The 12,473-nt window shown below is 42.6% G+C and overlaps 25 non-coding genes across 25 annotated transcripts; all 25 read left to right on the forward strand.

Moving 5' to 3' along the window:
• The first annotated feature begins 248 nt into the window (after positions 1-248).
• Positions 249-320, forward strand: trnaq-uug (transfer RNA glutamine (anticodon UUG)). Its single transcript has one exon. It is a non-coding gene; the product is annotated as a tRNA-Gln (tRNA).
• Positions 321-435: 115 nt separating this feature from the next.
• trnaq-cug (transfer RNA glutamine (anticodon CUG)) lies at positions 436-507 on the forward strand. Its single transcript has one exon. It is a non-coding gene; the product is annotated as a tRNA-Gln (tRNA).
• Positions 508-977: 470 nt separating this feature from the next.
• On the forward strand, positions 978-1,049 carry trnaq-uug (transfer RNA glutamine (anticodon UUG)). Its single transcript has one exon. It is a non-coding gene; the product is annotated as a tRNA-Gln (tRNA).
• A 115-nt stretch (positions 1,050-1,164) lies between these two features.
• Positions 1,165-1,236, forward strand: trnaq-cug (transfer RNA glutamine (anticodon CUG)). Its single transcript has one exon. It is a non-coding gene; the product is annotated as a tRNA-Gln (tRNA).
• Positions 1,237-1,703: 467 nt separating this feature from the next.
• Positions 1,704-1,775, forward strand: trnaq-uug (transfer RNA glutamine (anticodon UUG)). Its single transcript has one exon. It is a non-coding gene; the product is annotated as a tRNA-Gln (tRNA).
• Positions 1,776-1,890: 115 nt separating this feature from the next.
• On the forward strand, positions 1,891-1,962 carry trnaq-cug (transfer RNA glutamine (anticodon CUG)). Its single transcript has one exon. It is a non-coding gene; the product is annotated as a tRNA-Gln (tRNA).
• A 470-nt stretch (positions 1,963-2,432) lies between these two features.
• Positions 2,433-2,504, forward strand: trnaq-uug (transfer RNA glutamine (anticodon UUG)). The gene has a single exon. It is a non-coding gene; the product is annotated as a tRNA-Gln (tRNA).
• Positions 2,505-2,619: 115 nt separating this feature from the next.
• On the forward strand, positions 2,620-2,691 carry trnaq-cug (transfer RNA glutamine (anticodon CUG)). Its single transcript has one exon. It is a non-coding gene; the product is annotated as a tRNA-Gln (tRNA).
• A 466-nt stretch (positions 2,692-3,157) lies between these two features.
• Positions 3,158-3,229, forward strand: trnaq-uug (transfer RNA glutamine (anticodon UUG)). The gene has a single exon. It is a non-coding gene; the product is annotated as a tRNA-Gln (tRNA).
• Positions 3,230-3,344: 115 nt separating this feature from the next.
• trnaq-cug (transfer RNA glutamine (anticodon CUG)) lies at positions 3,345-3,416 on the forward strand. Its single transcript has one exon. It is a non-coding gene; the product is annotated as a tRNA-Gln (tRNA).
• Positions 3,417-3,883: 467 nt separating this feature from the next.
• Positions 3,884-3,955, forward strand: trnaq-uug (transfer RNA glutamine (anticodon UUG)). The gene has a single exon. It is a non-coding gene; the product is annotated as a tRNA-Gln (tRNA).
• Positions 3,956-4,070: 115 nt separating this feature from the next.
• On the forward strand, positions 4,071-4,142 carry trnaq-cug (transfer RNA glutamine (anticodon CUG)). The gene has a single exon. It is a non-coding gene; the product is annotated as a tRNA-Gln (tRNA).
• A 466-nt stretch (positions 4,143-4,608) lies between these two features.
• On the forward strand, positions 4,609-4,680 carry trnaq-uug (transfer RNA glutamine (anticodon UUG)). Its single transcript has one exon. It is a non-coding gene; the product is annotated as a tRNA-Gln (tRNA).
• Positions 4,681-4,795: 115 nt separating this feature from the next.
• Positions 4,796-4,867, forward strand: trnaq-cug (transfer RNA glutamine (anticodon CUG)). The gene has a single exon. It is a non-coding gene; the product is annotated as a tRNA-Gln (tRNA).
• A 466-nt stretch (positions 4,868-5,333) lies between these two features.
• Positions 5,334-5,405, forward strand: trnaq-uug (transfer RNA glutamine (anticodon UUG)). The gene has a single exon. It is a non-coding gene; the product is annotated as a tRNA-Gln (tRNA).
• Positions 5,406-5,520: 115 nt separating this feature from the next.
• Positions 5,521-5,592, forward strand: trnaq-cug (transfer RNA glutamine (anticodon CUG)). Its single transcript has one exon. It is a non-coding gene; the product is annotated as a tRNA-Gln (tRNA).
• Positions 5,593-6,059: 467 nt separating this feature from the next.
• On the forward strand, positions 6,060-6,131 carry trnaq-uug (transfer RNA glutamine (anticodon UUG)). Its single transcript has one exon. It is a non-coding gene; the product is annotated as a tRNA-Gln (tRNA).
• Positions 6,132-6,246: 115 nt separating this feature from the next.
• trnaq-cug (transfer RNA glutamine (anticodon CUG)) lies at positions 6,247-6,318 on the forward strand. Its single transcript has one exon. It is a non-coding gene; the product is annotated as a tRNA-Gln (tRNA).
• Positions 6,319-6,743: 425 nt separating this feature from the next.
• On the forward strand, positions 6,744-6,815 carry trnaq-cug (transfer RNA glutamine (anticodon CUG)). Its single transcript has one exon. It is a non-coding gene; the product is annotated as a tRNA-Gln (tRNA).
• A 645-nt stretch (positions 6,816-7,460) lies between these two features.
• Positions 7,461-7,532, forward strand: trnaq-cug (transfer RNA glutamine (anticodon CUG)). The gene has a single exon. It is a non-coding gene; the product is annotated as a tRNA-Gln (tRNA).
• A 469-nt stretch (positions 7,533-8,001) lies between these two features.
• On the forward strand, positions 8,002-8,073 carry trnaq-uug (transfer RNA glutamine (anticodon UUG)). Its single transcript has one exon. It is a non-coding gene; the product is annotated as a tRNA-Gln (tRNA).
• Positions 8,074-10,618: 2,545 nt separating this feature from the next.
• Positions 10,619-10,690, forward strand: trnaq-cug (transfer RNA glutamine (anticodon CUG)). The gene has a single exon. It is a non-coding gene; the product is annotated as a tRNA-Gln (tRNA).
• A 267-nt stretch (positions 10,691-10,957) lies between these two features.
• trnaq-cug (transfer RNA glutamine (anticodon CUG)) lies at positions 10,958-11,029 on the forward strand. Its single transcript has one exon. It is a non-coding gene; the product is annotated as a tRNA-Gln (tRNA).
• A 299-nt stretch (positions 11,030-11,328) lies between these two features.
• On the forward strand, positions 11,329-11,402 carry trnai-aau (transfer RNA isoleucine (anticodon AAU)). The gene has a single exon. It is a non-coding gene; the product is annotated as a tRNA-Ile (tRNA).
• A 281-nt stretch (positions 11,403-11,683) lies between these two features.
• On the forward strand, positions 11,684-11,755 carry trnaq-cug (transfer RNA glutamine (anticodon CUG)). The gene has a single exon. It is a non-coding gene; the product is annotated as a tRNA-Gln (tRNA).
• Positions 11,756-12,473: the final 718 nt, after the last annotated feature.

Genomic DNA, 12,473 nt, shown 5'->3' on the forward strand with positions numbered 1-12,473 from the left:
TCACAGAGTATTGAGTACAGGGTTCTATGCTGTAAAGGATATCACTCAGGACTCTGAATCCTACAATCCGAGTTTAAATCTTGGACGATCCTACCATGTCAATTAATTTGCCTCGTGGAACTAGAATATAGCTGTCCAAATATTGTTGTCAGTTGAAAGTATTTGCAACACGTGAAGGAACGACAGTCCACTGTTGCTAATTAAACACAGATTTTTTTTTTTTCAATTTCCACGTGGATTTAGAATATGGTTCTATGGTGTAATGGTTAGCACTCTGGACTTTGAATCCAGTGATCCGAGTTCAAATCTCGGTAGAACCTTCCTATTTTTTGTGCTGAATTATTCACATGGCCAACCAATAATCTCATAATCTGCTGTTTATCCGGTGTACAAATGACATCAAAATCGGAAGTCTACAATAATTACTCTGTATAGGGTTCTATGGTGTAATGGTTAGCACTCAGGACTCTGAATCCTGCGATCCGAGTTCAAATCTCGGTAGGACCTACCTTGATTTTGCAGTGACACACTCCTTCCTCCCTTGTCAACTTTAAAATAGTTGTGCGTGAAAGAAACAAGTGGGTGGGAGTCGATAAGCACTCTTGTTACGCACGAATGGCTAGCCTACGGTAAATGCATACTGTGAGTTCCTGGTAGTTGATACCGTTTCTCGCCAGACAATATTTGATCTGTTTTTCCGGTGAACCAAGGACAGTAAAATCTGAACCCGTCACAGAGTATTGAGTACAGGGTTCTATGCTGTAAAGGATATCACTCAGGACTCTGAATCCTACAATCCGAGTTTAAATCTTGGACGATCCTACCATGTCAATTAATTTGCCTCGTGGAACTAGAATATAGCTGTCCAAATATTGTTGTCAGTTGAAAGTATTTGCAACACGTTTGCAACGACAGTCCGCTGTTGCTAATTAAACACAGATTTTTTTTTTTTCAATTTCCATGTGGATTTAGAATATGGTTCTATGGTGTAATGGTTACCACTCTGGACTTTGAATCCAGTGATCCGAGTTCAAATCTCGGTAGAACCTTCCTATTTTTTGTGCTGAATTATTCACATGGCCAAACAATAATCTCATAATCTGCTGTTTATCCGGTGTACAAATGACAGGAAAATCGGAAGTCTACAATAATTACTCTGTATAGGGTTCTATGGTGTAATGGTTAGCACTCAGGACTCTGAATCCTGGGATCCAAGTTCAAATCTCGGTAGGACCTACCTTGATTTTGCAGTGACACACTCCTCCCTTGTCAACTTTAAAATAGTTGTGCGTGAAAGAAACAAGTGGGTGGGAGTCGATAAGCACTCTTGCTACGCACGAATGGCTAGCCTACAGTAAATGCATACTATGAGTGCCTGGTAGTTGATACCGTTTCTGGCCAGACAATATTTGATCTGTTTTTCCGGTGAACCAAGGACAGTAAAATCTGAACCCGTCACAGAGTATTGAGTACAGGGTTCTATGCTGTAAAGGATATCACTCAGGACTCTGAATCCTACAATCCGAGTTTAAATCTTGGACGATCCTACCATGTCAATTAATTTGCCTCGTGGAACTAGAATATAGCTGTCCAAATATTGTTGTCAGTTGAAAGTATTTGCAACACGTGAAGGAACGACAGTCCACTGTTGCTAATTAAACACAGATTTTTTTTTTTTCAATTTCCACGTGGATTTAGAATATGGTTCTATGGTGTAATGGTTAGCACTCTGGACTTTGAATCCAGTGATCCGAGTTCAAATCTCGGTAGAACCTTCCTATTTTTTGTGCTGAATTATTCACATGGCCAACCAATAATCTCATAATCTGCTGTTTATCCGGTGTACAAATGACATCAAAATCGGAAGTCTACAATAATTACTCTGTATAGGGTTCTATGGTGTAATGGTTAGCACTCAGGACTCTGAATCCTGCGATCCGAGTTCAAATCTCGGTAGGACCTACCTTGATTTTGCAGTGACACACTCCTTCCTCCCTTGTCAACTTTAAAATAGTTGTGCGTGAAAGAAACAAGTGGGTGGGAGTCGATAAGCACTCTTGTTACGCACGAATGGCTAGCCTACGGTAAATGCATACTGTGAGTTCCTGGTAGTTGATACCGTTTCTCGCCAGACAATATTTGATCTGTTTTTCCGGTGAACCAAGGACAGTAAAATCTGAACCCGTCACAGAGTATTGAGTACAGGGTTCTATGCTGTAAAGGATATCACTCAGGACTCTGAATCCTACAATCCGAGTTTAAATCTTGGACGATCCTACCATGTCAATTAATTTGCCTCGTGGAACTAGAATATAGCTGTCCAAATATTGTTGTCAGTTGAAAGTATTTGCAACACGTTTGCAACGACAGTCCGCTGTTGCTAATTAAACACAGATTTTTTTTTTTTCAATTTCCATGTGGATTTAGAATATGGTTCTATGGTGTAATGGTTACCACTCTGGACTTTGAATCCAGTGATCCGAGTTCAAATCTCGGTAGAACCTTCCTATTTTTTGTGCTGAATTATTCACATGGCCAAACAATAATCTCATAATCTGCTGTTTATCCGGTGTACAAATGACAGGAAAATCGGAAGTCTACAATAATTACTCTGTATAGGGTTCTATGGTGTAATGGTTAGCACTCAGGACTCTGAATCCTGCGATCCGAGTTCAAATCTCGGTAGGACCTACCTTGATTTTGCAGTGACACACTCCTCCCTTGTCAACTTTAAAATAGTTGTGCGTGAAAGAAACAAGTGGGTGGGAGTCGATAAGCACTCTTGTTACGCACGAATGGCTAGCCTACAGTAAATGCATACTATGAGTGCCTGGTAGTTGATACCGTTTCTGGCCAGACAATATTTGATCTGTTTTTCCGGTGAACCAAGGACAGTAAAATCTGAACCCGTCACAGAGTATTGAGTACAGGGTTCTATGCTGTAAAGGATATCACTCAGGACTCTGAATCCTACAATCCGAGTTTAAATCTTGGACGATCCTACCATGTCAATTAATTTGCCTCGTGGAACTAGAATATAGCTGTCCAAATATTGTTGTCAGTTGAAAGTATTTGCAACACGTTTGCAACGACAGTCCACTGTTGCTAATTAAACACAGATTTTTTTTTTTTCAATTTCCACGTGGATTTAGAATATGGTTCTATGGTGTGATGGTTACCACTCTGGACTTTGAATCCAGTGATCCGAGTTCAAATCTCGGTAGAACCTTCCTATTTTTTGTGCTGAATTATTCACATGGCCAAACAATAATCTCATAATCTGCTGTTTATCCGGTGTACAAATGACAGGAAAATCAGAAGTCTACAATAATTACTCTGTATAGGGTTCTATGGTGTAATGGTTAGCACTCAGGACTCTGAATCCTGCGATCCGAGTTCAAATCTCGGTAGGACCTACCTTGATTTTGCAGTGACACACTCCTCCCTTGTCAACTTTAAAATAGTTGTGCGTGAAAGAAACAAGTGGGTGGGAGTCGATAAGCACTCTTGTTACGCACGAATGGCTAGCCTACAGTAAATGCATACTATGAGTGCCTGGTAGTTGATACCGTTTCTGGCCAGACAATATTTGATCTGTTTTTCCGGTGAACCAAGGACAGTAAAATCTGAACCCGTCACAGAGTATTGAGTACAGGGTTCTATGCTGTAAAGGATATCACTCAGGACTCTGAATCCTACAATCCGAGTTTAAATCTTGGACGATCCTACCATGTCAATTAATTTGCCTCGTGGAACTAGAATATAGCTGTCCAAATATTGTTGTCAGTTGAAAGTATTTGCAACACGTGAAGGAACGACAGTCCACTGTTGCTAATTAAACACAGATTTTTTTTTTTTCAATTTCCACGTGGATTTAGAATATGGTTCTATGGTGTAATGGTTACCACTCTGGACTTTGAATCCAGTGATCCGAGTTCAAATCTCGGTAGAACCTTCCTATTTTTTGTGCTGAATTATTCACATGGCCAAACAATAATCTCATAATCTGCTGTTTATCCGGTGTACAAATGACAGGAAAATCGGAAGTCTACAATAATTACTCTGTATAGGGTTCTATGGTGTAATGGTTAGCACTCAGGACTCTGAATCCTGCGATCCGAGTTCAAATCTCGGTAGGACCTACCTTGATTTTGCAGTGACACACTCCTCCCTTGTCAACTTTAAAATAGTTGTGCGTGAAAGAAACAAGTGGGTGGGAGTCGATAAGCACTCTTGTTACGCACGAATGGCTAGCCTACAGTAAATGCATACTATGAGTGCCTGGTAGTTGATACCGTTTCTGGCCAGACAATATTTGATCTGTTTTTCCGGTGAACCAAGGACAGTAAAATCTGAACCCGTCACAGAGTATTGAGTACAGGGTTCTATGCTGTAAAGGATATCACTCAGGACTCTGAATCCTACAATCCGAGTTTAAATCTTGGACGATCCTACCATGTCAATTAATTTGCCTCGTGGAACTAGAATATAGCTGTCCAAATATTGTTGTCAGTTGAAAGTATTTGCAACACGTTTGCAACGACAGTCCACTGTTGCTAATTAAACACAGATTTTTTTTTTTTCAATTTCCACGTGGATTTAGAATATGGTTCTATGGTGTAATGGTTACCACTCTGGACTTTGAATCCAGTGATCCGAGTTCAAATCTCGGTAGAACCTTCCTATTTTTTGTGCTGAATTATTCACATGGCCAAACAATAATCTCATAATCTGCTGTTTATCCGGTGTACAAATGACAGGAAAATCGGAAGTCTACAATAATTACTCTGTATAGGGTTCTATGGTGTAATGGTTAGCACTCAGGACTCTGAATCCTGCGATCCGAGTTCAAATCTCGGTAGGACCTACCTTGATTTTGCAGTGACACACTCCTCCCTTGTCAACTTTAAAATAGTTGTGCGTGAAAGAAACAAGTGGGTGGGAGTCGATAAGCACTCTTGTTACGCACGAATGGCTAGCCTACAGTAAATGCATACTATGAGTGCCTGGTAGTTGATACCGTTTCTGGCCAGACAATATTTGATCTGTTTTTCCGGTGAACCAAGGACAGTAAAATCTGAACCCGTCACAGAGTATTGAGTACAGGGTTCTATGCTGTAAAGGATATCACTCAGGACTCTGAATCCTACAATCCGAGTTTAAATCTTGGACGATCCTACCATGTCAATTAATTTGCCTCGTGGAACTAGAATATAGCTGTCCAAATATTGTTGTCAGTTGAAAGTATTTGCAACACGTTTGCAACGACAGTCCGCTGTTGCTAATTAAACACAGATTTTTTTTTTTTCAATTTCCATGTGGATTTAGAATATGGTTCTATGGTGTAATGGTTACCACTCTGGACTTTGAATCCAGTGATCCGAGTTCAAATCTCGGTAGAACCTTCCTATTTTTTGTGCTGAATTATTCACATGGCCAAACAATAATCTCATAATCTGCTGTTTATCCGGTGTACAAATGACAGGAAAATCGGAAGTCTACAATAATTACTCTGTATAGGGTTCTATGGTGTAATGGTTAGCACTCAGGACTCTGAATCCTGCGATCCAAGTTCAAATCTCGGTAGGACCTACCTTGATTTTGCAGTGACACACTCCTCCCTTGTCAACTTTAAAATAGTTGTGCGTGAAAGAAACAAGTGGGTGGGAGTCGATAAGCACTCTTGTTACGCACGAATGGCTAGCCTACGGTAAATGCATACTATGAGTGCCTGGTAGTTGATACCGTTTCTGGCCAGACAATATTTGATCTGTTTTTCCGGTGAACCAAGGACAGTAAAATCTGAACCCGTCACAGAGTATTGAGTACAGGGTTCCATGCTGTAAAGGATATCACTCAGGACTCTGAATCCGAAAATCCGAGTTTAAATCTTGGACGATCCTACCATGTCAATTAATTTGCCTCGTGGAACTAGAGTATAGCTGTCCAAATATTGTTGTCAGTTGAAAGTATTTGCAACACGTGAAGGAACGACAGTCCACTGTTGCTAATTAAACACAGATTTTTTTTTTTTCAATTTCCATGTGGATTTAGAATATGGTTCTATGGTGTAATGGTTAGCACTCTGGACTTTGAATCCAGTGATCCGAGTTCAAATCTCGGTAGAACCTTCCTATTTTTTGTGCTGAATTATTCACATGGCCAAACAATAATCTCATAATCTGCTGTTTATCCGGTGTACAAATGACAGGAAAATCGGAAGTCTACAATAATTACTCTGTATAGGGTTCTATGGTGTAATGGTTAGCACTCAGGACTCTGAATCCTGCGATCCGAGTTCAAATCTCGGTAGGACCTACCTTGATTTTGCAGTGACACACTCCTCCCTTGTCAACTTTAAAATAGTTGTGCGTGAAAGAAACAAGTGGGTGGGAGTCGATAAGCACTCTTGTTACGCACGAATGGCTAGCCTACGGTAAATGCATACTATGAGTGCCTGGTAGTTGATACCGTTTCTGGCCAGACAATATTTGATCTGTTTTTCCGGTGAACCAAGGACAGTAAAATCTGAACCCGTCACAGAGTATTGAGTACAGGGTTCTATGCTGTAAAGGTTATCACTCAGGACTCTGAATCCGAAAATCCGAGTTTAAATCTCGGTAGAACCTTCCTATTTTTTGTGCTGAATTATTCACATGGCCAACCAATAATCTCATAATCTGCTGTTTATCCGGTGTACAAAGACACGAAAATCAGAAGTCTACAATAGCTACTCTGTATAGGGTTCTATGGTGTAATGGTTAGCACTCAGGACTCTGAATCCTGTGATCTGAGTTCAAATCTCGGTAGGACCTACCTTGATTTTGCAGTGACACACTCCTCCCTTGTCAACTTTAAAATAGTTGTGCGTGAAAGAAACAAGTCGATAAGCACTCTTGTTACGCACGAATGGCTAGCCTACGGTAAATGCATACTATGAGTGCCTGGTAGTTGATACCGTTTCTGGCCAGACAATATTTGATCTGTTTTTCCGGTGAACCAAGGACAGTAAAATCTGAACCCGTCACAGAGTATTGAGTACAGGGTTCTATGCTGTAAAGGTTATCACTCAGGACTCTGAATCCTACAATCCGAGTTTAAATCTTGGACGATCCTACCATGTCAATTAATTTGCCTCGTGGAACTAGAATATAGCTGTCCAAATATTGTTGTCAGTTGAAAGTATTTGCAACACGTGAAGGAACGACAGTCCGCTGTTGCTAATTAAACGCAGAATTATTTTTTTTTCAATTTCAATGTGGATTTAGAATATGGTTCTACGGAGTAATGGTTAGCACTCTGGACTTTGAATCCAGTGATCCGAGTTCAAATCTCGGTAGAACCTTCCTATTTTTTGTGCTGAATTATTCACATGGCCAAACAATAATCTCATAATCTGCTGTTTATCCGGTGTACAAATGACATGAAAATCAGAAGTCAACAATAATTACCCTGTATAGGGTTCTATGGTGTAATGGTTAGCACTCAGGACTCTGAATCCTGCGATCTGAGTTCAAATCTCGGTAGGACCTACCTTGATTTTGCAGTGACACACTCCTCCCTTGTCAACTTTAAAATAGTTGTGACTGAAAGAAACAAGTGGGTGGGAGTCGATAAGCACTCTTGTTACGTACGAATGGCTAGCCTACGGTAAATGCATACTATGAGTGCCTGGTAGTTGATACCGTTTCTGGCCAGACAATATTTGATCTGTTTTTCCGGTGAACCAAGGACAGTAAAATCTGAACCCGTCACAGAGTATTGAGTACAGGGTTCTATGCTGTAAAGGTTATCACTCAGGACTATGAATCCGAAAATCCGAGTTTAAATCTTGGACGATCCTACCATGTCAATTAATTTGCCTCGTGGAACTAGAATATAGCTGTCCAAATATTGTTGTCAGTTGAAAGTATTTGCAACACGTGAAGGAACGACAGTCCACTGTTGCTAATTAAACGCAGAATTTTTTTTTCTTTCAATTTTCATGTGGATTTAGATTATGGTTCTATGGTGTAATGGTTAGCACTCTGGACTTTGAATCCAGTGATCCGAGTTCAAATCTCGGTAGAACCTTCCTATTTTTTGTGCTGAATTATTCACATGGCCAAACAATAATCTCATAATCTGCTGTTTATCCGGTGTACAAATGACATGAAAATCGGAAGTCTACAATAATTACTCTGTATAGGGTATAGACATAAAGATCAAGTGCAGCAAGTAAGGCAGGACATCGCCGACGGTCTTGAGAACATCAACAAGACCCTACTGCCTGGGAGGCTCAAGCTTTGGTGCCTACAGTTTGGACTTCTCCCCCGTGTAATGTGGCCACTCACCGTCTATGAGGTCCCAATAACAACAGTGGAGAAGATGGAGCGAACCATTACCTCATACGTGAAGAAATGGCTGGGTGTCCCACGATGCTTGAGTAACATCGGCCTCTATGGCAATGGGGTCCTTGAACTACCTCTTACAAGTCTAACAGAGGAGTACAAGTGCTCTAAAGTAAGACTTCAGATGACATTGAAGGACTCCAAAGACCAGACCATTAGCAAGGCTGCACCTCCCCTACAAACTGGACGGAAATGGACATCATCCAAGGCTGTGCAGCAAGCAACATCAGCCCTGAGACACCAAGACATTGTGGGGAATATCCAGCATGGAAGAGGAGGCTTTGGCCTGGCAGCAAGCAAACCAACGTTCCATAAGGCAACAGCATCTGAACGCAGGAAGCTGGTGGTCGAGGAGGTGCGCAGACAGGAGGAGACTGCAAGAAGTGCAAAGGCTGTCTCTCTTGCTAAACAAGGGCAATGGACGCGGTGGGAAGGCCTGGAGAGGAGAAAGATCAACTGGAATGAGCTTTGGCAAATGGAGGCAAGCAACATCAGCTTCATCATAAGAGCTGTTTATGATGTGCTTCCATCACCAAAAAATCTACATCAATGGTATGGCGAGGACTCGACCTGCCCCCTCTGCCCAGCTCCAGCGACTCTCAGGCATATAATGACAGGTTGCAAGACCAGCCTCTCACAAGGCTGCTACACCTGGAGGCACAATCCGGTCCTCAAGAGCCTGGCTGCAGCACTTGAGACCAAGAGGAGTGCAACCAATTCATTACCTCCAAAAACAAGCAATCCCGTCAAAACAACAACATTCATCCGGGAGGGACAGAAAAGGCCCAAGTATCCTCCTACAAAGCCAGAAACTGGACACCTAGCCATGGCCCGGGACTGGAAGATGCTTGTCGATATTGGCCAGCAACTAATTTTTCCACCTGAGATTGCTTCTACCAACCTTAGGCCAGACATGGTACTCTGGTCCCCTTCACGAAAGGCTGTGTACATCATAGAGCTCACAGTCCCGTGGGAAAAACTCTGTTGAAGAGGCCTATGAGCGTAAGAAACTGCGTTACACAGAGTTGGCAGCAGACGCAACTCAGCGTGGCTGGAATGCAAAAGTCTGGCCAGTTGAAGTGGGATGCAGAGGATTCGTGGCTTCTTCCACCATCAGGTTGCTGAAAGAACTTGGAATCCATGGACAGGCTCTGCGGCAGACCGTCAGAGCAGTTTCTCAAGCAGCTGAAAGAGGCAGCCAGTGGATCTGGATCAAACGGAAGGACCCTTGCTGGGCTATAACTTCATGACCCCCCACCCCCACCTGAGAACCCAATTCAGATCCCTCCAACTTGAGGGCATATGAGGTATGCGGTCAGCTGTAGGACTGGCTCAGGGAAGAGGACGCCCCTGCCTTGCATAGTCCCGTGGGACATCTTAATTGGGCATGGGATACAAGCTAAGGCTTGATCACCCTTTAGCTGGCCACCTTTGATGAGAGTGTTTAGTGATTAAAGGCCGAAACACCCACTGATTCGAAGGCACACTACTGAGGATGTGTCCCAAAATTGACATCTTAACCCAGTCTAAGAAATAAACCTCCCATGCCACTCTGTCAACATCACGGCAAATCTCATGCGAGTGCATTCCATCTATTGGCACAATGGACAGTTTTTAACATCTCGTCCCGTGTTTTATGATTCTGATCATCTGGACCAGTCCAGTGACTGCTGTGAAAGGACAGCTGACAACATAGGAAAGTCTGTGTGACAGCTTGGAGAGACAGCTGACCGGAGGGAATAGACCCCACTGGGGCTGTCATGGGCTAGCTACCCATGTTGGCAGTCTCCGACGCTGTATGTTGGAGACACCCGCTAAGTGCTACTGAAAGTCAACAAAGGAACATACCCCTAGAGCCTGCGAGAGCTGGGGCGCAAGATGGCTCAACGACTGATCACATGGTTACGGACCCAGGAACGGAAACGACTACGAGTAGGAACACAGCACATGGGACAACCATAACAGCAGCAGGACACACACTTCAGGCGTGCAGCTGTGGTTGGGAGAGAGTAACATCGGCAAGGGGGTTAAGGATCCATCAAGGGAGGAAAAGATGCTTGGGAGAGCAGAGACAGGGACCTCGCATTGACCAGTACTTCTTACGAAGCAGCCAGTCAAATCAGTCGAATGAAGCACAGCGACGGGACGCAAACCAAAGTTCGCAGAGCATCGGCACCCCTGTAACCGAGGAGGATAACACAAGCACAGAAATGCCGGTGGATGTATAGGGTTCTATGGTGTAATGGTTAGCACTCAGGACTCTGAATCCTGCGATCCGAGTTCAAATCTCGGTAGGACCTACCTTGATTTTGCAGTGACACACTCCTCCTCCTACTCCCCCTGTCAACTTTAAAATAGTTGTGTGTGAAAGAAACAAGTGGGTGGGAGTCGAAGAGTCTTTGGTAATCACGAATTGCAGCATTCAGGAAATGCTACATTACACCATAGAAACATAATCAAAATTAATTTGGGTATTGTACAGAAAAGTGAGTGCAACCATATCACCTGGAAGACCATTTACCGAAGTCAAGCCCTTAATAAGTTGTTAGTGCTATGTGGTACTGTGTGGTTCTATGGTGTAATGGTTAGCACTCAGGACTCTGAATCCTGCGATCCGAGTTCAAATCTCGGTAGGACCTGTCTGGTTTTTGCGATTAATTTGAGTCTTCTGCGAGGGTCATTCCTTCCATATTTTTATCCTATTGAGCCGGTGTCGGAACGACATTCCCCTTTTTCTGACAAGAGCTTTCATACCAAGGGTGAGGTGGTGGAGACTGAAATAATACGAACCCACAAGAACCCACAAGAAATTCCTACTATTAAGGTAATATGGTAAGTTAATAGTAGTCCACTACTCGCTACTCCAAAAAAGATACATACCTTCAAAAACAGCATCGTTAATTGTGTTAGAAATATGTAAATGTTCACCCATTACCAAGGTCGGTTAGCTCAGTTGGTTAGAGCGTCGTGCTAATAACGCAAAGGTCGCGGGTTCGATACCCGTACTGGCCAAGGTATTTTTTTTTTTCTCGAGTTGTACCATGAGCATTCAAAACACGTGTCTCCTGTAAACTGGCGTCCTTCAACACGGAATCTGAACTCAAACATGTCAAATTCGGAGCGCTTTTCTTCCTTTAAAATCGTGAGTTTGTTTATATTCCCTGGTTTAACACGGCTACGTAACTTTTCAAAGCCAGTTCCTAGTTCCTCAAAAGGAATTCCTCGCGATCAATGCGCAAACAACACCGCCATATTTAATTTAAAATGTAATTTCAGTCCATACTGCCACATCAGGTTCTATGGTGTAATGGTTAGCACTCAGGACTCTGAATCCTGCGATCCGAGTTCAAATCTCGGTAGGACCTGCCTGTCTTTTGCGGCTGATTCGGTATCATTCAATCTGTTGTCAATGTTAATGTATTCCTAAACATTTAACACAAAATACTCCGTCTTAACAAACATTTTTCCATTCATTTTAGTTAAATCTGCCTTTTATACTCACTCCTAGAGCCTCCTTTGTTATCTGCCACATCAAATAAAACTCATACATATATGGAGCATTTTTTTTAAAATTGACATTGTCTCCATTTTGTTTACAGTGTAAAAAGGTATTTATTTATAAACTGTGTGGTTCAAGCCATGAATACTGATTGGCTGACACAACATTTGTTTTTCCTGCTCTAATTAAGCTGGTAACCAGTTTTTAATAGCAATAAGGCACCTCAGGGGTTTGTGGCCAATATACCACAGCTAATGGCTGTATTTGGGCACTCCACAATGCGTCTGTACCGGTACCCCTGAATACAGCCTCCACATTGACTCTGTACCAGTACCCCCTGTATATAGCCTCCACATTGACTCTGTACCAGTAGCCCTGTATATAGCCTTCACATTGACTATGTACCAGTACCCATGTATATAGCCTCCACATTGACTCTGTACTGGTACCCCCTGAATATAGCCTCCACATTGACTCTGTACCAGTACCCCCTGTATATAGCCTTCACATTGACTCTGTACCGGTACCCCGTGTATATAGCCTTCACATTGACTCTGTACCAGTACCCCCTGTATATAGCCTCC

The sequence above is a fragment of the Oncorhynchus mykiss genome, chromosome 19 (genome assembly GCF_057628025.1).
Source record: "Oncorhynchus mykiss isolate SJ-2025 chromosome 19, ASM5762802v1, whole genome shotgun sequence".
Classification (NCBI taxonomy): domain Eukaryota; kingdom Metazoa; phylum Chordata; class Actinopteri; order Salmoniformes; family Salmonidae; genus Oncorhynchus; species Oncorhynchus mykiss.